This window comes from Pseudophryne corroboree, chromosome 4 (genome assembly GCF_028390025.1).
Source record: "Pseudophryne corroboree isolate aPseCor3 chromosome 4, aPseCor3.hap2, whole genome shotgun sequence".
NCBI classification, from domain to species: domain Eukaryota; kingdom Metazoa; phylum Chordata; class Amphibia; order Anura; family Myobatrachidae; genus Pseudophryne; species Pseudophryne corroboree.
In genome coordinates, this window is record NC_086447.1 from 30,201,901 (window position 1) to 30,220,805 (window position 18,905).

At 37.5% G+C, this 18,905-nt stretch overlaps 23 non-coding genes across 23 annotated transcripts; all 23 read left to right on the plus strand.

Annotated features, from left to right (window-relative positions):
* Positions 1-360: 360 nt before the first annotated feature.
* On the plus strand, positions 361-432 carry TRNAG-UCC (transfer RNA glycine (anticodon UCC)). The gene has a single exon. It is a non-coding gene; the product is annotated as a tRNA-Gly (tRNA).
* Positions 433-860: 428 nt separating this feature from the next.
* On the plus strand, positions 861-932 carry TRNAG-UCC (transfer RNA glycine (anticodon UCC)). Its single transcript has one exon. It is a non-coding gene; the product is annotated as a tRNA-Gly (tRNA).
* Positions 933-2,349: 1,417 nt separating this feature from the next.
* Positions 2,350-2,421, plus strand: TRNAG-UCC (transfer RNA glycine (anticodon UCC)). The gene has a single exon. It is a non-coding gene; the product is annotated as a tRNA-Gly (tRNA).
* A 428-nt stretch (positions 2,422-2,849) lies between these two features.
* TRNAG-UCC (transfer RNA glycine (anticodon UCC)) lies at positions 2,850-2,921 on the plus strand. Its single transcript has one exon. It is a non-coding gene; the product is annotated as a tRNA-Gly (tRNA).
* A 428-nt stretch (positions 2,922-3,349) lies between these two features.
* Positions 3,350-3,421, plus strand: TRNAG-UCC (transfer RNA glycine (anticodon UCC)). The gene has a single exon. It is a non-coding gene; the product is annotated as a tRNA-Gly (tRNA).
* Positions 3,422-4,349: 928 nt separating this feature from the next.
* Positions 4,350-4,421, plus strand: TRNAG-UCC (transfer RNA glycine (anticodon UCC)). The gene has a single exon. It is a non-coding gene; the product is annotated as a tRNA-Gly (tRNA).
* Positions 4,422-5,349: 928 nt separating this feature from the next.
* TRNAG-UCC (transfer RNA glycine (anticodon UCC)) lies at positions 5,350-5,421 on the plus strand. The gene has a single exon. It is a non-coding gene; the product is annotated as a tRNA-Gly (tRNA).
* A 1,428-nt stretch (positions 5,422-6,849) lies between these two features.
* Positions 6,850-6,921, plus strand: TRNAG-UCC (transfer RNA glycine (anticodon UCC)). Its single transcript has one exon. It is a non-coding gene; the product is annotated as a tRNA-Gly (tRNA).
* Positions 6,922-7,349: 428 nt separating this feature from the next.
* TRNAG-UCC (transfer RNA glycine (anticodon UCC)) lies at positions 7,350-7,421 on the plus strand. The gene has a single exon. It is a non-coding gene; the product is annotated as a tRNA-Gly (tRNA).
* Positions 7,422-7,849: 428 nt separating this feature from the next.
* Positions 7,850-7,921, plus strand: TRNAG-UCC (transfer RNA glycine (anticodon UCC)). The gene has a single exon. It is a non-coding gene; the product is annotated as a tRNA-Gly (tRNA).
* A 428-nt stretch (positions 7,922-8,349) lies between these two features.
* TRNAG-UCC (transfer RNA glycine (anticodon UCC)) lies at positions 8,350-8,421 on the plus strand. The gene has a single exon. It is a non-coding gene; the product is annotated as a tRNA-Gly (tRNA).
* Positions 8,422-9,349: 928 nt separating this feature from the next.
* Positions 9,350-9,421, plus strand: TRNAG-UCC (transfer RNA glycine (anticodon UCC)). Its single transcript has one exon. It is a non-coding gene; the product is annotated as a tRNA-Gly (tRNA).
* Positions 9,422-9,849: 428 nt separating this feature from the next.
* On the plus strand, positions 9,850-9,921 carry TRNAG-UCC (transfer RNA glycine (anticodon UCC)). Its single transcript has one exon. It is a non-coding gene; the product is annotated as a tRNA-Gly (tRNA).
* A 428-nt stretch (positions 9,922-10,349) lies between these two features.
* On the plus strand, positions 10,350-10,421 carry TRNAG-UCC (transfer RNA glycine (anticodon UCC)). Its single transcript has one exon. It is a non-coding gene; the product is annotated as a tRNA-Gly (tRNA).
* A 928-nt stretch (positions 10,422-11,349) lies between these two features.
* TRNAG-UCC (transfer RNA glycine (anticodon UCC)) lies at positions 11,350-11,421 on the plus strand. The gene has a single exon. It is a non-coding gene; the product is annotated as a tRNA-Gly (tRNA).
* A 428-nt stretch (positions 11,422-11,849) lies between these two features.
* TRNAG-UCC (transfer RNA glycine (anticodon UCC)) lies at positions 11,850-11,921 on the plus strand. The gene has a single exon. It is a non-coding gene; the product is annotated as a tRNA-Gly (tRNA).
* A 428-nt stretch (positions 11,922-12,349) lies between these two features.
* On the plus strand, positions 12,350-12,421 carry TRNAG-UCC (transfer RNA glycine (anticodon UCC)). The gene has a single exon. It is a non-coding gene; the product is annotated as a tRNA-Gly (tRNA).
* A 428-nt stretch (positions 12,422-12,849) lies between these two features.
* Positions 12,850-12,921, plus strand: TRNAG-UCC (transfer RNA glycine (anticodon UCC)). Its single transcript has one exon. It is a non-coding gene; the product is annotated as a tRNA-Gly (tRNA).
* Positions 12,922-13,848: 927 nt separating this feature from the next.
* TRNAG-UCC (transfer RNA glycine (anticodon UCC)) lies at positions 13,849-13,920 on the plus strand. Its single transcript has one exon. It is a non-coding gene; the product is annotated as a tRNA-Gly (tRNA).
* A 928-nt stretch (positions 13,921-14,848) lies between these two features.
* On the plus strand, positions 14,849-14,920 carry TRNAG-UCC (transfer RNA glycine (anticodon UCC)). The gene has a single exon. It is a non-coding gene; the product is annotated as a tRNA-Gly (tRNA).
* Positions 14,921-16,712: 1,792 nt separating this feature from the next.
* Positions 16,713-16,784, plus strand: TRNAG-UCC (transfer RNA glycine (anticodon UCC)). Its single transcript has one exon. It is a non-coding gene; the product is annotated as a tRNA-Gly (tRNA).
* Positions 16,785-17,712: 928 nt separating this feature from the next.
* On the plus strand, positions 17,713-17,784 carry TRNAG-UCC (transfer RNA glycine (anticodon UCC)). The gene has a single exon. It is a non-coding gene; the product is annotated as a tRNA-Gly (tRNA).
* Positions 17,785-18,712: 928 nt separating this feature from the next.
* On the plus strand, positions 18,713-18,784 carry TRNAG-UCC (transfer RNA glycine (anticodon UCC)). The gene has a single exon. It is a non-coding gene; the product is annotated as a tRNA-Gly (tRNA).
* Positions 18,785-18,905: the final 121 nt, after the last annotated feature.

Below are 18,905 nucleotides of genomic sequence, written 5' to 3' on the forward strand. Positions count from 1 at the left end.
ATAGAAAATGTTAAAATCTTTGTAGAAATCATGATTCCTTCTTAGCAGATGACTTTTGATTCCACCACTGCCTGATTAAAGATTTGTAAATACATTTTACAAAGTTCACTGAGGTGCCATATGCAAGTAAATCGAAGGTCTTTTCTTTTTTCAGTTTTGATACCACTGTATGTAAGTTCATTGGTGCATAAAAACCTTAAGTATGGATGAGCCTAAATCTTGAATTGTGAATGTCATGCTAATTGCCAATTTTGTTTGAATATCTTCCACCAATGGTGCTACAGCGCAGGCTATAAATATCTTTCAAACAGTTGTTGTGATTTCCATATTGGCCACTATATGCATTGAAAAAGCGCTCAAGCATTGGTGGTATAGTGGTGAGCATAGCTGCCTTCCAAGCAGTTGACCCGGGTTCGATTCCCGGCCAATGCATCCTTTTCCTTATGTGCTGTTTTCGCACTTATAGTTGTTGCTTAAGATATGCTCAGATGACAAGGTCCATAGAAAATGTTAAAATCTTTGTAGAAATCATGATTCCTTCTTAGCAGATGACTTTTGATTCCACCACTGCCTGATTAAAGATTTGTAAATACATTTTACAAAGTTCACTGAGGTGCCATATGCAAGTAAATCAAAGGTCTTTTCTTTTCTCAGTTTTGATACCACAGTATGTAAGTTCATTGGTGCATAAAAACCTTAAGTATGGATGAGCCTAAATCTTGAATTGTGAATGTCATGCAATTTGCCAATTTTGTTTGAATATCTTCCACCAATGGTGCTACAGCGCAGGCTATAAATATCTTTCAAACAGTTGTTGTGATTTCCATATTGGCCACTATATGCATTCGAAAAGAGCTCAAGCATTGGTGGTATAGTGGTGAGCATAGCTGCCTTCCAAGCAGTTGACCTGGGTTCGATTCCCGGCCAATGCATCCTTTTCCTTATGTGCTGTTTTCGCACTTATAGTTGTTGCTTAAGATATGCTCAGATGACAAGGTCCATAGAAAATGTTAAAATCTTTGTAGAAATCATGATTCCTTCTTAGCAGATGACTTTTGATTCCACCACTGCCTGATTAAAGATTTGTAAATACATTTTACAAAGTTCACTGAGGTGCCATATGCAAGTAAATCAAAGGTCTTTTCTTTTCTCAGTTTTGATACCACTGTATATCAGTTCAATGGTGCATAAAAACCTTAAGTATGGATGAGCCTAAATCTTGAATTTTGAATGTCATGCAATTTGCCAATTTTGTTTGAATATCTTCCACCAATGGTGCTACAGCGCAGGCTACAAATATCTTTCAAACAGTTGTTGTGATTTCCATATTGGCCACTATATGCATCAAAAAAGCGCTCAAGCATTGGTGGTATAGTGGTGAGCATAGCTGCCTTCCAAGCAATTGACTCGGGTTCGATTCCCGGCCAATGCATCCTTTTCCTTATGTGCTGTTTTCACACTTATAGTTGTTGCTCAGATGACAAGGTCCATAGAAAATGTTAAAATCTTTGTAGAAATCATGATTCCTTCTTAGCAGATGACTTTTGATTCCACCACTGCCTGATTAAAGATTTGTAAATACATTTTACAAAGTTCACTGAGGTGCCATATGCAAGTAAATCGAAGGTCTTTTCTTTTCTCAGTTTTGATACCACTGTATATCAGTTCAATGGTGCATAAAAACCTTAAGTATGGATGAGCCTAAATCTTGAATTGTGAATGTCATGCAATTTTCCAATTTTGTTTGAATATCTTCCACCAATGGTGCTACAGCGCAGGCTATAAATATCTTTCAAACAGTTGTTGTGATTTCCATATTGCCCACTATATGCATTCAAAAAGAGCTCAATCATTGGTGGTATAGTGGTGAGCATAGCTGCCTTCCAAGCAGTTGACCCGGGTTTGATTCACAGCCAATGCATCCTTTTCCTTATGTGCTGTTTTCGCACTTATAGTTGTTGCTTAAGATATACTCAGATGACAAGGTCCATAGAAAATGTTAAAATCTTTGTAGAAATCATGATTCCTTCTTAGCAGATGACTTTTGATTCCACCACTGCATGATTAAAGATTTGTAAACACATTTTACAAAGTTCACTGAGGTGCCATATGCAAGTACATCAAAGGTCTTTTCTTTTCTCAGTTTTGATACCACTGTATATCAGTTCATTGGTGCATAAAAACCTTAAGTATGGATGAGCCTAAATCTTGAATTGTGAATGTCATGCAATTTTCCAATTTTGTTTGAATATCTTCCACCAATGGTGCTACAGCGCAGGCTATAAATATCTTTCAAACAGTTGTTGTGATTTCCATATTGGCCACTATATGCATTTGAAAAGTGCTCAAGCATTGGTGGTATAGTAGTGAGCATAGCTGCTTTCCAAGCAGTTGACCCGGGTTCGATTCCCGGCCAATGCATCCTTTTCCTTATGTGCTGTTTTCGCACTTATAGTTGTTGCTTAAGATATGCTCAGATGACAAGGTCCATAGAAAATGTTAAAATCTTTGTAGAAATCATGAATCCTTCTTAGCGGATGACTTTTTATTCCACCACTGCCTGATTAAAGATTTGTAAATACATTTTACAAAGTTCACTGAGGTGCCATATGCAAGTAAATCGAAGGTCTTTTCTTTTCTCAGTTTTGATACCACTGTATGTCAGTTCAATGGTGCATAAAAACCTTAAGTATGGATGAGCCTAAATCTTGAATTGTGAATGTCATGCAATTTGCCAATTTTGTTTGAATATCTTCCACCAATGGTGCTACAGCGCAGGCTATAAATATCTTTCAAACAGTTGTTGTGATTTCCATATTGGCCACTATATGCATTCGAAAAGAGCTCAAGCATTGGTGGTATAGTGGTGAGTATAGCTGCCTTCCAAGCAGTTGACCCGGGTTCGATTCCCGGCCAATGCATCCTTTTCCTTATGTGCTGTTTTCGCACTTATAGTTGTTGCTTAAGATATGCTCAGATGACAAGGTCCATAGAAAATGTTAAAATCTTTGTAGAAATCATGATTCCTTCTTAGCAGATGACTTTTGATTCCACCACTGCCTCATTAAAGATTTGTAAATACATTTTACAAAGTTCACTGAGGTGCCATATGCAAGTAAATCGAAGGTCTTTTCTTTTCTCAGTTTTGATACCACTGTATATCAGTTCAATGGTGCATAAAAACCTTAAGTATGGATGAGCCTAAATCTTGAATTGTGAATGTCATGCAATTTGCCAATTTTGTTTGAATATCTACCACCAATGGTGCTACAGCGCAGGCTATAAAAATCTTTCAAACAGTTGTTGTGATTTCCATATTGGCCACTATATGCATTCGAAAAGAGCTCAAGCATTGGTGGTATAGTGGTGAGCATAGCTGCCTTCCAAGCAGTTGACCCGGGTTCGATTCCCGGCCAATGCATCCTTTTCATTATGTGCTGTTTTCGCACTTATAGTTGTTGCTTAAGATATGCTCAGATGACAAGGTCCATAGAAAATGTTAAAATCTTTGTAGAAATCATGATTCCTTCTTAGCGGATGACTTTTTATTCCACCACTGCCTGATTAAAGATTTGTAAATACATTTTACAAAGTTCACTGAGGTGCCATATGCAAGTAAATCGAAGGTCTTTTCTTTTCTCAGTTTTGATACCACTGTATGTCAGTTCAATGGTGCATAAAAACCTTAAGTATGGATGAGCCTAAATCTTGAATTGTGAATGTCATGCAATTTGCCAATTTTGTTTGAATATCTTCCACCAATGGTGCTACAGCGCAGGCTATAAATATCTTTCAAACAGTTGTTGTGATTTCCATATTGGCCACTATATGCATTCGAAAAGAGCTCAAGCATTGGTGGTATAGTGGTGAGTATAGCTGCCTTCAAAGCAGTTGACCCGGGTTCGATTCCCGGCCAATGCATCCTTTTCCTTATGTGCTGTTTTCGCACTTATAGTTGTTGCTTAAGATATGCTCAGATGACAAGGTCCATAGAAAATGTTAAAATCTTTGTAGAAATCATGATTCCTTCTTAGCAGATGACTTTTGATTCCACCACTGCCTGATTAAAGATTTGTAAATACATTTTACAAAGTTCACTGAGGTGCCATATGCAAGTAAATCGAAGGTCTTTTCTTTTCTCAGTTTTGATACCACTGTATATCAGTACAATGGTGCATAAAAACCTTAAGTATGGATGAGCCTAAATCTTGAATTGTGAATGTCATGCAATTTGCCAATTTTGTTTGAATATCTTCCACCAATGGTGCTACAGCGCAGGCTATAAATATCTTTCAAACAGTTGTTGTGATTTCCATATTGGCCACTATATGCATTCGAAAAGAGTTCAAGCATTGGTGGTATAGTGGTGAGCATAGCTGCCTTCCAAGCAGTTGACTCGGGTTCGATTCCCGGCCAATGCATCCTTTTCCTTATGTGCTGTTTTCGCACTTATAGTTGTTGCTTAAGATATGCTCAGATGACAAGGTCCATAGAAAATGTTAAAATCTTTGTAGAAATCATGATTCCTTCTTAGCAGATGACTTTTGATTCCACCACAGCCTGATTAAAGATTTGTAAATACATTTTACAAAGTTCACTGAGGTGCCATATGCAAGTAAATCGAAGGTCTTTTCTTTTCTCAGTTTTGATACCACTGTATATCAGTTCAATGGTGCATAAAAACCTTAAGTATGGATGAGCCTAAATCTTGAATTGTGAATGTCATGCAATTTGCCAATTTTGTTTGAATATCTTCCACCAATGGTGCTACAGCGCAGGCTATAAATATCTTTCAAACAGTTGTTGTGATTTCCATATTGGCCACTATATGCATTCGAAAAGAGCTCAATCATTGGTGGTATAGTGGTGAGCATAGCTGCCTTCCAATCAGTTGACCCGGGTTCGATTCGCGGCTAATGCATCCTTTTCCTTATGTGCTGTTTTCGCACTTATAGTTGTTGCTTAAGATATGCTCAGATGACAAGGTCCATAGAAAATGTTAAAATCTTTGTAGAAATCATGATTCCTTCTTAGCAGATGACTTTTGATTCCACCACTGCCTGATTAAAGATTTGTAAATACATTTTACAAAGTTCACTGAGGTGCCATATGCAAGTAAATCGAAGGTCTTTTCTTTTCTCAGTTTTGATACCACTGTATGTAAGTTCATTGGTGCATAAAAACCTTAAGTATGGATGAGCCTAAATCTTGAATTGTGAATGTCATGCTAATTGCCAATTTTGTTTGAATATCTTCCACCAATGGTGCTACAGCGCAGGCTATAAATATCTTTCAAACAGTTGTTGTGATTTCCATATTGGCCACTATATGCATTGAAAAAGCGCTCAAGCATTGGTGGTATAGTGGTGAGCATAGCTGCCTTCCAAGCAGTTGACCCGGGTTCGATTCCCGGCCAATGCATCCTTTTCCTTATGTGCTGTTTTCGCACTTATAGTTGTTGCGTAAGATATGCTCAGATGACAAGGTCCATAGAAAATGTTAAAATCTTTGTAGAAATCATGATTCCTTCTTAGCAGATTACTTTTGATTCCACCACTGCCTGATTAAAGATTTGTAAATACATTTTACAAAGTTCACTGAGGTGCCATATGCAAGTAAATCAAAGGTCTTTTCTTTTCTCGGTTTTGATACCACTGTATATCAGTTCAATGGTGCATAAAAACCTTAAGTATGGATGAGCCAAAATCTTGAATTGTTAATGTCATGCAATTTTCCAATTTTGTTTGAATATCTTCCACCAATGGTGCTACAGCGCAGGCTATAAATATCTTTCAAACAGTTGTTGTGATTTCCATATTGGCCATTATATGCATTCGAAAAGAGCTCAAGCATTGGTGGTATAGTGGTGAGCATAGCTGCCTTCCAAGCAGTTGACCCGGGTTCGATACCCGGACAATGCATCCTTTTCCTTATGTGCTGTTTTCGCACTTATAGTTGTTGCTTAAGATATGCTCAGATGACAAGGTCCATAGAAAATGTTAAAATCTTTGTAGAAATCATGATTCCTTCTTAGCAGATGACTTTTGATTCCACCACTGCCTGATTAAAGATTTGTAAATACACTTTACAAAATTCACTGAGGTGCCATATGCAAGTAAATCAAAGGTCTTTTCTTTTCTCAGTTTTGATACCACTGTATATCAGTTCAATGGTGCATAAAAACCTTAAGTATGGATGAGCCTAAATCTTGAATTGTAAATGTCATGCAATTTTCCAATTTTGTTTGAATATCTTCCACCAATGGTGCTACAGCGCAGGCTATAAATATCTTTCAAACAGTTGTTGTGATTTCCATATTGGCCACTATATGCATTTGAAAAGAGCTCAAGCATTGGTGGTATAGTGGTGAGCATAGCTGCCTTCCAATCAGTTGACCCGAGTTTGATTCCCGGGCAATGCATCCTTTTCCTTATGTGCTGTTTTCGCACTTATAGTTGTTGCTTAAGATATGCTCAGATGACAAGGTCCATAGAAAATGTTAAAATCTTTGTAGAAATCATGATTCCTTCTTAGCAGATGACTTTTGATTCCACCACTGCATGATTAAAGATTTGTAAACACATTTTACAAAGTTCACTGAGGTGCCATATGCAAGTACATCAAAGGTCTTTTCTTTTCTCAGTTTTGATACCACTGTATATCAGTTCAATGGTGCATAAAAACCTTAAGTATGGATGAGCCTAAATCTTGAATTGTGAATGTCATGCAATTTGCCAATTTTGTTTGAATATCTTCCACCAATGGTGCTACAGCGCAGGCTATAAATATCTTTCAAACAGTTGTTGTGATTTCCATATTGGTCACTATATGCATTTGAAAAGAGCTCAAGCATTGGTGGTATAGTGGTGAGCATAGCTGCCTTCCAAGCAGTTGACCCGGGTTCGATTCCCGGCCAATGCATCCTTTTCCTTATGTGCTGTTTTCGCACTTATAGTTGTTGCTTAAGATATGCTCAGATGACAAGGTCCATAGAAAATGTTAAAATCTTTGTAGAAATCATGATTCCTTCTTAGCAGATGACTTTTGATTCCACCACTGCCTGATTAAAGATTTGTAAATACATTTTACAAAGTTCACTGAGGTGCCATATGCAAGTAAATCGAAGGTCTTTTCTTTTCTCAGTTTTGATACCACTGTATATCAGTTCAATGGTGCATAAAAACCTTAAGTATGGATGAGCCTAAATCTTGAATTGTGAATGTCATGCAATTTGCCAATTTTGTTTGAATATCTTCCACCAATGGTGCTACAGCGCAGGCTATAAATATCTTTCAAACAGTTGTTGTGATTTCCATATTGGCCACTATATGCATTCGAAAAGAGCTCAAGCTTTGGTGGTATAGTGGTGAGTATAGCTGCCTTCCAAGCAGTTGACCCGGGTTCGATTCCCGGCCAATGCATCCTTTTCCTTATGTGCTGTTTTCGCACTTATAGTTGTTGCTTAAGATATGCTCAGATGACAAGGTCCATAGAAAATGTTAAAATCTTTGTAGAAATCATGATTCCTTCTTAGCGGATGACTTTTTATTCCACCACTGCCTGATTAAAGATTTGTAAATACATTTTACAAAGTTCACTGAGGTGCCATATGCAAGTAAATCGAAGGTATTTTCTTTTCTCAGTTTTGATACCACTGTATGTCAGTTCAATGGTGCATAAAAACCTTAAGTATGGATGAGCCTAAATCTTGAATTGTGAATGTCATGCAATTTGCCAATTTTGTTTGAATATCTTCCACCAATGGTGCTACAGCGCAGGCTATAAATATCTTTCAAACAGTTGTTGTGATTTCCATATTGGCCACTATATGCACTCGAAAAGAGCTCAAGCATTGGTGGTATAGTGGTGAGTATAGCTGCCTTCCAAGCAGTTGACCCGGGTTCGATTCCCGGCCAATGCATCCTTTTCCTTATGTGCTGTTTTCGCACTTATAGTTGTTGCTTAAGATATGCTCAGATGACAAGGTCCATAGAAAATTTTAAAATCTTTGTAGAAATCATGATTCCTTCTTAGCAGATGACTTTTGATTCCACCACTGCCTGATTAAAGATTTGTAAATACATTTTACAAAGTTCACTGAGGTGCCATATGCAAGTAAATCGAAGGTCTTTTCTTTTCTCAGTTTTGATACCACTGTATATCAGTTCAATGGTGCATAAAAACCTTAAGTATGGATGAGCCTAAATCTTGAATTGTGAATGTCATGCAATTTGCCAATTTTGTTTGAATATCTTCCACCAATGGTGCTACAGCGCAGGCTATAAATATCTTTCAAACAGTTGTTGTGATTTCCATATTGGCCACTATATGCATTCGAAAAGAGTTCAAGCATTGGTGGTATAGTGGTGAGCATAGCTGCCTTCCAAGCAGTTGACCCGGGTTCGATTCCCGGCCAATGCATCCTTTTCCTTATGTGCTGTTTTCGCACTTATAGTTGTTGCTTAAGATATGCTCAGATGACAAGGTCCATAGAAAATGTTAAAATCTTTGTAGAAATCATGATTCCTTCTTAGCAGATGACTTTTGGTTCCACCACTGCCTGATTAAAGATTTGTAAATACATTTTACAAAGTTCACTGAGGTGCCATATGCAAGTAAATCGAAGGTCTTTTCTTTTCTCAGTTTTGATACCACTGTATATCAGTTCAATGGTGCATAAAAACCTTAAGTATGGATGAGCCTAAATCTTGAATTGTGAATGTCATGCAATTTGCCAATTTTGTTTGAATATCTTCCACCAATGGTGCTACAGCGCAGGCTATAAATATCTTTCAAACAGTTGTTGTGATTTCCATATTGGCCACTATATGCATTCGAAAAGAGCTCAATCATTGGTGGTATAGTGGTGAGCATAGCTGCCTTCCAAGCAGTTGACCTGGGTTCGATTCGCGGCTAATGCATCCTTTTCCTTATGTGCTGTTTTTACACTTATAGTTGTTGCTTAAGATATGCTCAGATGACAAGGTCCATAGAAAATGTTAAAATCTTTGTAGAAATCATGATTCCTTCTTAGCAGATGACTTTTGATTCCACCACTGCCTGATTAAAGATTTGTAAATACATTTTACAAAGTTCACTGAGGTGCCATATGCAAGTAAATCGAAGGTCTTTTCTTTTCTCAGTTTTGATACCACTGTATGTAAGTTCATTGGTGCATAAAAACCTTAAGTATGGATGAGCCTAAATCTTGAATTGTGAATGTCATGCTAATTGCCAATTTTGTTTGAATATCTTCCACCAATGGTGCTACAGCGCAGGCTATAAATATCTTTCAAACAGTTGTTGTGATTTCCATATTGGCCACTATATGCATTGAAAAAGCGCTCAAGCATTGGTGGTATAGTGGTGAGCATAGCTGCCTTCCAAGCAGTTGACCCGGGTTCGATTCCCGGCCAATGCATCCTTTTCCTTATGTGCTGTTTTCGCACTTATAGTTGTTGCTTAAGATATGCTCAGATGACAAGGTCCATAGAAAATGTTAAAATCTTTGTAGAAATCATGATTCCTTCTTAGCAGATGACTTTTGGTTCCACCACTGCCTGATTAAAGATTTGTAAATACATTTTACAAAGTTCACTGAGGTGCCATATGCAAGTAAATCGAAGGTCTTTTCTTTTCTCAGTTTTGATACCACTGTATATCAGTTCAATGGTGCATAAAAACCTTAAGTATGGATGAGCCTAAATCTTGAATTGTGAATGTCATGCAATTTGCCAATTTTGTTTGAATATCTTCCACCAATGGTGCTACAGCGCAGGCTATAAATATCTTTCAAACAGTTGTTGTGATTTCCATATTGGCCACTATATGCATTCGAAAAGAGCTCAAGCATTGGTGGTATAGTGGTGAGCATAGCTGCCTTCCAAGCAGTTGACCCGGCTTCGATTCCCGGCCAATGCATCCTTTTCCTTATGTGCTGTTTTCGCACTTATAGTTGTTGCTTAAGATATGCTCAGATGACAAGGTCCATAGAAAATGTTAAAATCTTTGTAGAAATCATGATTCCTTCTTAGCAGATGACTTTTGATTCCACCACTGCCTGATTAAAGATTTGTAAATACATTTTACACAGTTCACTGAGGTGCCATATGCAAGTAAAACGAAGGTCTTTTCTATTCTCAGTTTTTATACCACTGTATATCAGTTCAATGGTGCATAAAAACCTTAAGTATGGATGAGCCTAAATCTTGAATTGTGAATGTCATGCAATTTGCCAATTTTGTTTGAATATCTTCCACCAATGGTGCTACAGCGCAGGCTATAAATATCTTTCAAACAGTTGTTGTGATTTCCATATTGGCCACTATATGCATTGAAAAAGCGCTCAAGCATTGGTGGTATAGTGGTGAGCATAGCTGCCTTCCAAGCAGTTGACCCGGGTTCAATTCCCGGCCAATGCATCCTTTTCCTTATGTGCTGTTTTCGCACTTATAGTTGTTGCTTAAGATATGCTCAGATGACAAGGTCCATAGAAAATGTTAAAATCTTTGTAGAAATCATGATTCCTTCTTAGCAGATGACTTTTGATTCCACCACTGCCTGATTAAAGATTTGTAAATACATTTTACAAAGTTCACTGAGGTGCCATATGCAAGTAAATCAAAGGTCTTTTCTTTTCTCAGTTTTGATACCACTGTATATCAGTTCAATGGTGCATAAAAACCTTAAGTATGGATGAGCCTAAATCTTGAATTGTGAATGTCATGCAATTTTCCAATTTTGTTTGAATATCTTCCACCAATGGTGCTACAGCGCAGGCTATAAATATCTTTCAAACAGTTGTTGTGATTTCCATATTGGCCACTATATGTATTCGAAAAGAGCTCAAGCATTGGTGGTATAGTGGTGAGCATAGCTGCCTTTCTAGCAGTTGACCCGGGTTCGATTCCTGGACAATGCATCCTTTTCCTTATGTGCTGTTTTCGCACTTATAGTTGTTGCTTAAGATATGCTCAGATGACAAGGTCCATAGAAAATGTTAAAATCTTTGTAGAAATCATGATTCCTTCTTAGCAGATGACTTTTGATTCCACCACTGCCTGATTAAAGATTTGTAAATACATTTTACACAGTTCACTGAGGTGCCATATGCAAGTAAAACTAAGGTCTTTTCTATTCTCAGTTTTTATACCACTGTATATCAGTTCAATGGTGCATAAAAACCTTAAGTATGGATGAGCCTAAATCTTGAATTGTGAATGTCATGCAATTTGCCAATTTTGTTTGAATATCTTCCACCAATGGTGCTACAGCGCAGGCTATAAATATCTTTCAAACAGTTGTTGTGATTTCCATATTGGCCACTATATGCATTCGAAAAGAGTTGAAGCATTGGTGGTATAGTGGTGAGCATAGCTGCCTTCCAAGCAGTTGACCCGGGTTTGATTCCCGGCCAATGCATCCTTTTCCTTATGTGCTGTTTTCGCACTTATAGTTGTTGCTTAAGATATGCTCAGATGACAAGGTCCATAGAAAATGTTAAAATCTTTGTAGAAATCATGATTCCTTCTTAGCAGATGACTTTTGATTCCACCACTGCCTGATTAAAGATTTGTAAATACATTTTACAAAGTTCACTGAGGTGCCATATGCAAGTAAATCAAAGGTCTTTTCTTTTCTCAGTTTTGATACCACTGTATATCAGTTCAATGGTGCATAAAAACCTTAAGTATGGATGAGCCTAAATCTTGAATTGTGAATGTCATGCAATTTTCCAATTTTGTTTGAATATCTTCCACCAATGGTGCTACAGCGCAGGCTATAAATATCTTTCAAACAGTTGTTGTGATTTCCATATTGGCCACTATATGTATTCGAAAAGAGCTCAAGCATTGGTGGTATAGTGGTGAGCATAGCTGCCTTCCAAGCAGTTGACCCGGGTTCGATTCCCGGCCAATGCATCCTTTTCCTTATGTGCTGTTTTCGCACTTATAGTTGTTGCTTAAGATATGCTCAGATGACAAGGTCCATAGAAAATGTTAAAATCTTTGTAGAAATCATGATTCCTTCTTAGCAGATGACTTTTGATTCCACCACTGCCTGATTAAAGATTTGTAAATACATTTTACACAGTTCACTGAGGTGCCATATGCAAGTAAAACTAAGGTCTTTTCTATTCTCAGTTTTTATACCACTGTATATCAGTTCAATGGTGCATAAAAACCTTAAGTATGGATGAGCCTAAATCTTGAATTGTGAATGTCATGCAATTTGCCAATTTTGTTTGAATATCTTCCACCAATGGTGCTACAGCGCAGGCTATAAATATCTTTCAAACAGTTGTTGTGATTTCCATATTGGCCACTATATGCATTCGAAAAGAGTTCAAGCATTGGTGGTATAGTGGTGAGCATAGCTGCCTTCCAAGCAGTTGACCCGGGTTCGATTCCCGGCCAATGCATCCTTTTCCTTATGTGCTGTTTTCGCACTTATAGTTGTTGCTTAAGATATGCTCAGATGACAAGGTCCATAGAAAATGTTAAAATCTTTGTAGAAATCATGATTCCTTCTTAGCAGATGACTTTTGATTCCACCACTGCCTGATTAAAGATTTGTAAATACATTTTACACAGTTCACTGAGGTGCCATATGCAAGTAAAACGAAGGTCTTTTCTATTCTCAGTTTTTATACCACTGTATATCAGTTCAATGGTGCATAAAAACCTTAAGTATGGATGAGCCTAAATCTTGAATTGTGAATGTCATGCAATTTGCCAATTTTGTTTGAATATCTTCCACCAATGGTGCTACAGCGCAGGCTATAAATATCTTTCAAACAGTTGTTGTGATTTCCATATTGGCCACTATATGCATTGAAAAAGCGCTCAAGCATTGGTGGTATAGTGGTGAGCATAGCTGCCTTCCAAGCAGTTGACCCGGGTTCGATTCCCGGCCAATGCATCCTTTTCCTTATGTGCTGTTTTCGCACTTATAGTTGTTGCTTAAGATATGCTCAGATGACAAGGTCCATAGAAAATGTTAAAATCTTTGTAGAAATCATGATTCCTTCTTAGCAGATGACTTTTGATTCCACCACTGCCTGATTAAAGATTTGTAAATACATTTTACAAAGTTCACTGAGGTGCCATATGCAAGTAAATCAAAGGTCTTTTCTTTTCTCAGTTTTGATACCACTGTATATCAGTTCAATGGTGCATAAAAACCTTAAGTATGGATGAGCCTAAATCTTGAATTGTGAATGTCATGCAATTTTCCAATTTTGTTTGAATATCTTCCACCAATGGTGCTACAGCGCAGGCTATAAATATCTTTCAAACAGTTGTTGTGATTTCCATATTGGCCACTATATGTATTCGAAAAGAGCTCAAGCATTGGTGGTATAGTGGTGAGCATAGCTGCCTTTCTAGCAGTTGACCCGGTTCGATTCCCGGACAATGCATCCTTTTCCTTATGTGCTGTTTTCGCACTTATAGTTGTTGCTTAAGATATGCTCAGATGACAAGGTCCATAGAAAATGTTAAAATCTTTGTAGAAATCATGATTCCTTCTTAGCAGATGACTTTTGATTCCACCACTGCCTGATTAAAGATTTGTAAATACATTTTACACAGTTCACTGAGGTGCCATATGCAAGTAAAACTAAGGTCTTTTCTATTCTCAGTTTTTATACCACTGTATATCAGTTCAATGGTGCATAAAAACCTTAAGTATGGATGAGCCTAAATCTTGAATTGTGAATGTCATGCAATTTGCCAATTTTGTTTGAATATCTTCCACCAATGGTGCTACAGCGCAGGCTATAAATATCTTTCAAACAGTTGTTGTGATTTCCATATTGGCCACTATATGCATTCGAACAGAGTTGAAGCATTGGTGGTATAGTGGTGAGCATAGCTGCCTTCCAAGCAGTTGACCCGGGTTCGATTCCCGGCCAATGCATCCTTTTCCTTATGTGCTGTTTTCGCACTTATAGTTGTTGCTTAAGATATGCTCAGATGACAAGGTCCATAGAAAATGTTAAAATCTTTGTAGAAATCATGATTCCTTCTTAGCAGATGACTTTTGATTCCACCACTGCCTGATTAAAGATTTGTAAATACATTTTACAAAGTTCACTGAGGTGCCATATGCAAGTAAATCAAAGGTCTTTTCTTTTCTCAGTTTTGATACCACTGTATATCAGTTCAATGGTGCATAAAAACCTTAAGTATGGATGAGCCTAAATCTTGAATTGTGAATGTCATGCAATTTTCCAATTTTGGTGGAATATCTTCCACCAATGGTGCTACAGCGCAGGCTATAAATATCTTTCAAACAGTTGTTGTGATTTCCATATTGGCCACTATATGTATTCGAAAAGAGCTCAAGCATTGGTGGTATAGTGGTGAGCATAGCTGCCTTTCTAGCAGTTGACCCGGGTTCGATTCCTGGACAATGCATCCTTTTCCTTATGTGCTGTTTTCGCACTTATAGTTGTTGCTTAAGATATGCTCAGATGACAAGGTCCATAGAAAATGTTAAAATCTTTGTAGAAATCATGATTCCTTCTTAGCAGATGACTTTTGATTCCACCACTGCCTGATTAAAGATTTGTAAATACATTTTACACAGTTCACTGAGGTGCCATATGCAAGTAAAACGAAGGTCTTTTCTATTCTCAGTTTTTATACCACTGTATATCAGTTCAATGGTGCATAAAAACCTTAAGTATGGATGAGCCTAAATCTTGAATTGTGAATGTCATGCAATTTGCCAATTTTGTTTGAATATCTTCCACCAATGGTGCTACAGCGCAGGCTATAAATATCTTTCAAACAGTTGTTGTGATTTCCATATTGGCCACTATATGCATTGAAAAAGCGCTCAAGCATTGGTGGTATAGTGGTGAGCATAGCTGCCTTCCAAGCAGTTGACCCGGGTTCGATTCCCGGCCAATGCATCCTTTTCCTTATGTGCTGTTTTCGCACTTATAGTTGTTGCTTAAGATATGCTCAGATGACAAGGTCCATAGAAAATGTTAAAATCTTTGTAGAAATTATGATTCCTTCTTAGCAGATGACTTTTGATTCCACCACTGCCTGATTAAAGATTTGTAAATACATTTTACAAAGTTCACTGAGGTGCCATATGCAAGTAAATCAAAGGTCTTTTCTTTTCTCAGTTTTGATACCACTGTATATCAGTTCAATGGTGCATAAAAACCTTAAGTATGGATGAGCCTAAATCTTGAATTGTGAATGTCATGCAATTTTCCAATTTTGTTTGAATATCTTCCACCAATGGTGCTACAGCGCAGGCTATAAATATCTTTCAAACAGTTGTTGTGATTTCCATATTGGCCACTATATGTATTCGAAAAGAGCTCAAGCATTGGTGGTATAGTGGTGAGCATAGCTGCCTTTCTAGCAGTTGACCCGGTTCGATTCCCGGACAATGCATCCTTTTCCTTATGTGCTGTTTTCGCACTTATAGTTGTTGCTTAAGATATGCTCAGATGACAAGGTCCATAGAAAATGTTAAAATCTTTGTAGAAATCATGATTCCTTCTTAGCAGATGACTTTTGATTCCACCACTGCCTGATTAAAGATTTGTAAATACATTTTACACAGTTCACTGAGGTGCCATATGCAAGTAAAACTAAGGTCTTTTCTATTCTCAGTTTTTATACCACTGTATATCAGTTCAATGGTGCATAAAAACCTTAAGTATGGATGAGCCTAAATCTTGAATTGTGAATGTCATGCAATTTGCCAATTTTGTTTGAATATCTTCCACCAATGGTGCTACAGCGCAGGCTATAAATATCTTTCAAACAGTTGTTGTGATTTCCATATTGGCCACTATATGCATTCGAAAAGAGTTCAAGCATTGGTGGTATAGTAGTGAGCATAGCTGCCTTCCAAGCAATTGAACCGGGTTCGATTCCCGGCCAATGCATCCTTTTCCTTATGTGCTGTTTTCGCACTTATAGTTGTTGCTTAAGATATGCTCAGATGACAAGGTCCATAGAAAATGTTAAAATCTTTGTAGAAATCATGATTCCTTCTTAGCAGATGACTTTTGATTCCACCACTGCATGATTAAAGATTTGTAAACACATTTTACACAGTTCACTGAGGTGCCATATGCAAGTACATCAAAGGTCTTTTCTTTTCTCAGTTTTGATACCACCGTATATCAGTTCAATGGTGCATAAAAACCTTAAGTATGGATGAGCCTAAATCTTGAATTGTGAATGTCATGCAATTTGCCAATTTTGTTTGAATATCTACCACCAATGGTGCTACAGCGCAGGCTATAAAAATCTTTCAAACAGTTGTTGTGATTTCCATATTGGCCACTATATGCATTTGAAAAGTGCTCAAGCATTGGTGGTATAGTGGTGAGCATAGCTGCCTTCCAAGCAGTTGACCCGGGGTCGATTCCCAGCCAATGCATCCTTTTCCTTATGTGCTGTTTTCGCATTTTACAAAGTTCACTGAGGTGCCATATGCAAGTAAATCGAAGGTCTTTTCTTTTCTCAGTTTTGATACCACTGTATATCAGTTCAATGGTGCATAAAAACCTTAAGTATGGATGAGCCTAAATCTTGAATTGTGAATGTCATGCAATTTGCCAATTTTGTTTGAATATCTTCCACCAATGGTGCTACAGCGCAGGCTATAAATATCTTTCAAACAGTTGTTGTGATTTCCATATTGGCCACTATATGCATTGAAAAAGCGCTCAAGCATTGGTGGTATAGTGGTGAGCATAGCTGCCTTCCAAGCAGTTGACCCGGGTTCGATTCCCGGCCAATGCATCCTTTTCCTTATGTGCTGTTTTCGCACTTATAGTTGTTGCTTAAGATATGCTCAGATGACAAGGTCCATAGAAAATGTTAAAATCTTTGTAGAAATCATGATTCCTTCTTAGCAGATGACTTTTGATTCCACCACTGCCTGATTAAAGATTTGTAAATACATTTTACAAAGTTCACTGAGGTGCCATATGCAAGTAAATCAAAGGTCTTTTCTTTTCTCAGTTTTGATACCACTGTATATCAGTTCAATGGTGCATAAAAACCTTAAGTATGGATGAGCCTAAATCTTGAATTGTGAATGTCATGCAATTTTCCAATTTTGTTTGAATATCTTCCACCAATGGTGCTACAGCGCAGGCTATAAATATCTTTCAAACAGTTGTTGTGATTTCCATATTGGCCACTATATGTATTCGAAAAGAGCTCAAGCATTGGTGGTATAGTGGTGAGCATAGCTGCCTTTCTAGCAGTTGACCCGGGTTCGATTCCTGGACAATGCATCCTTTTCCTTATGTGCTGTTTTCGCACTTATAGTTGTTGCTTAAGATATGCTCAGATGACAAGGTCCATAGAAAATGTTAAAATCTTTGTAGAAATCATGATTCCTTCTTAGCAGATGACTTTTGATTCTACCACTGCCTGATTAAAGATTTGTAAATACATTTTACACAGTTCACTGAGGTGCCATATGCAAGTAAAACTAAGGTCTTTTCTATTCTCAGTTTTTATACCACTGTATATCAGTTCAATGGTGCATAAAAACCTTAAGTATGGATGAGCCTAAATCTTGAATTGTGAATGTCATGCAATTTGCCAATTTTGTTTGAATATCTTCCACCAATGGTGCTACAGCGCAGGCTATAAATATCTTTCAAACAGTTGTTGTGATTTCCATATTGGCCACTATATGCATTCGAAAAGAGTTGAAGCATTGGTGGTATAGTGGTGAGCATAGCTACCTTCCAAGCAGTTGACCCGGGTTCGATTCCCGGCCAATGCATCCTTTTCCTTATGTGCTGTTTTCGCACTTATAGTTGTTGCTTAAGATATGCTCAGATGACAAGGTCCATAGAAAATGTTAAAATCTTTGTAGAAATCATGATTCCTTCTTAGCAGATGACTTTTGATTCCACCACTGCCTGATTAAAGATTTGTAAATACATTTTACAAAGTTCACTGAGGTGCCATATGCAAGTAAATCAAAGGTCTTTTCTTTTCTCAGTTTTGATACCACTGTATATCAGTTCAATGGTGCATAAAAACCTTAAGTATGGATGAGCCTAAATCTTGAATTGTGAATGTCATGCAATTTTCCAATTTTGTTTGAATATCTTCCACCAATGGTGCTACAGCGCAGGCTATAAATATCTTTCAAACAGTTGTTGTGATTTCCATATTGGCCACTATATGTATTCGAAAAGAGCTCAAGCATTGGTGGTATAGTGGTGAGCATAGCTGCCTTTCTAGCAGTTGACCCGGGTTCGATTCCTGGACAATGCATCCTTTTCCTTATGTGCTGTTTTCGCACTTATAGTTGTTGCTTAAGATATGCTCAGATGACAAGGTCCATAGAAAATGTTAAAATCTTTGTAGAAATCATGATTCCTTCTTAGCAGATGACTTTTGATTCCACCACTGCCTGATTAAAGATTTGTAAATACATTTTACACAGTTCACTGAGGTGCCATATGCAAGTAAAACTAAGGTCTTTTCTATTCTCAGTTTTTATACCACTGTATATCAGTTCAATGGTGCATAAAAACCTTAAGTATGGATGAGCCTAAATCTTGAATTGTGAATGTCATGCAATTTGCCAATTTTGTTTGAATATCTTCCACCAATGGTGCTACAGCGCAGGCTATAAATATCTTTCAAACAGTTGTTGTGATTTCCATATTGGCCACTATATGCATTCGAAAAGAGTTCAAGCATTGGTGGTATAGTGGTGAGCATAGCTGCCTTCCAAGCAGTTGACCCGGGTTCGATTCCCGGCCAATGCATCCTTTTCCTTATGTGCTGTTTTCGCACTTATAGTTGTTGCTTAAGATATGCTCAGATGACAAGGTCCATAGAAAATGTTAAAATCTTTGTAGAAATCATGATTCCTTCTTAGCAGATGAC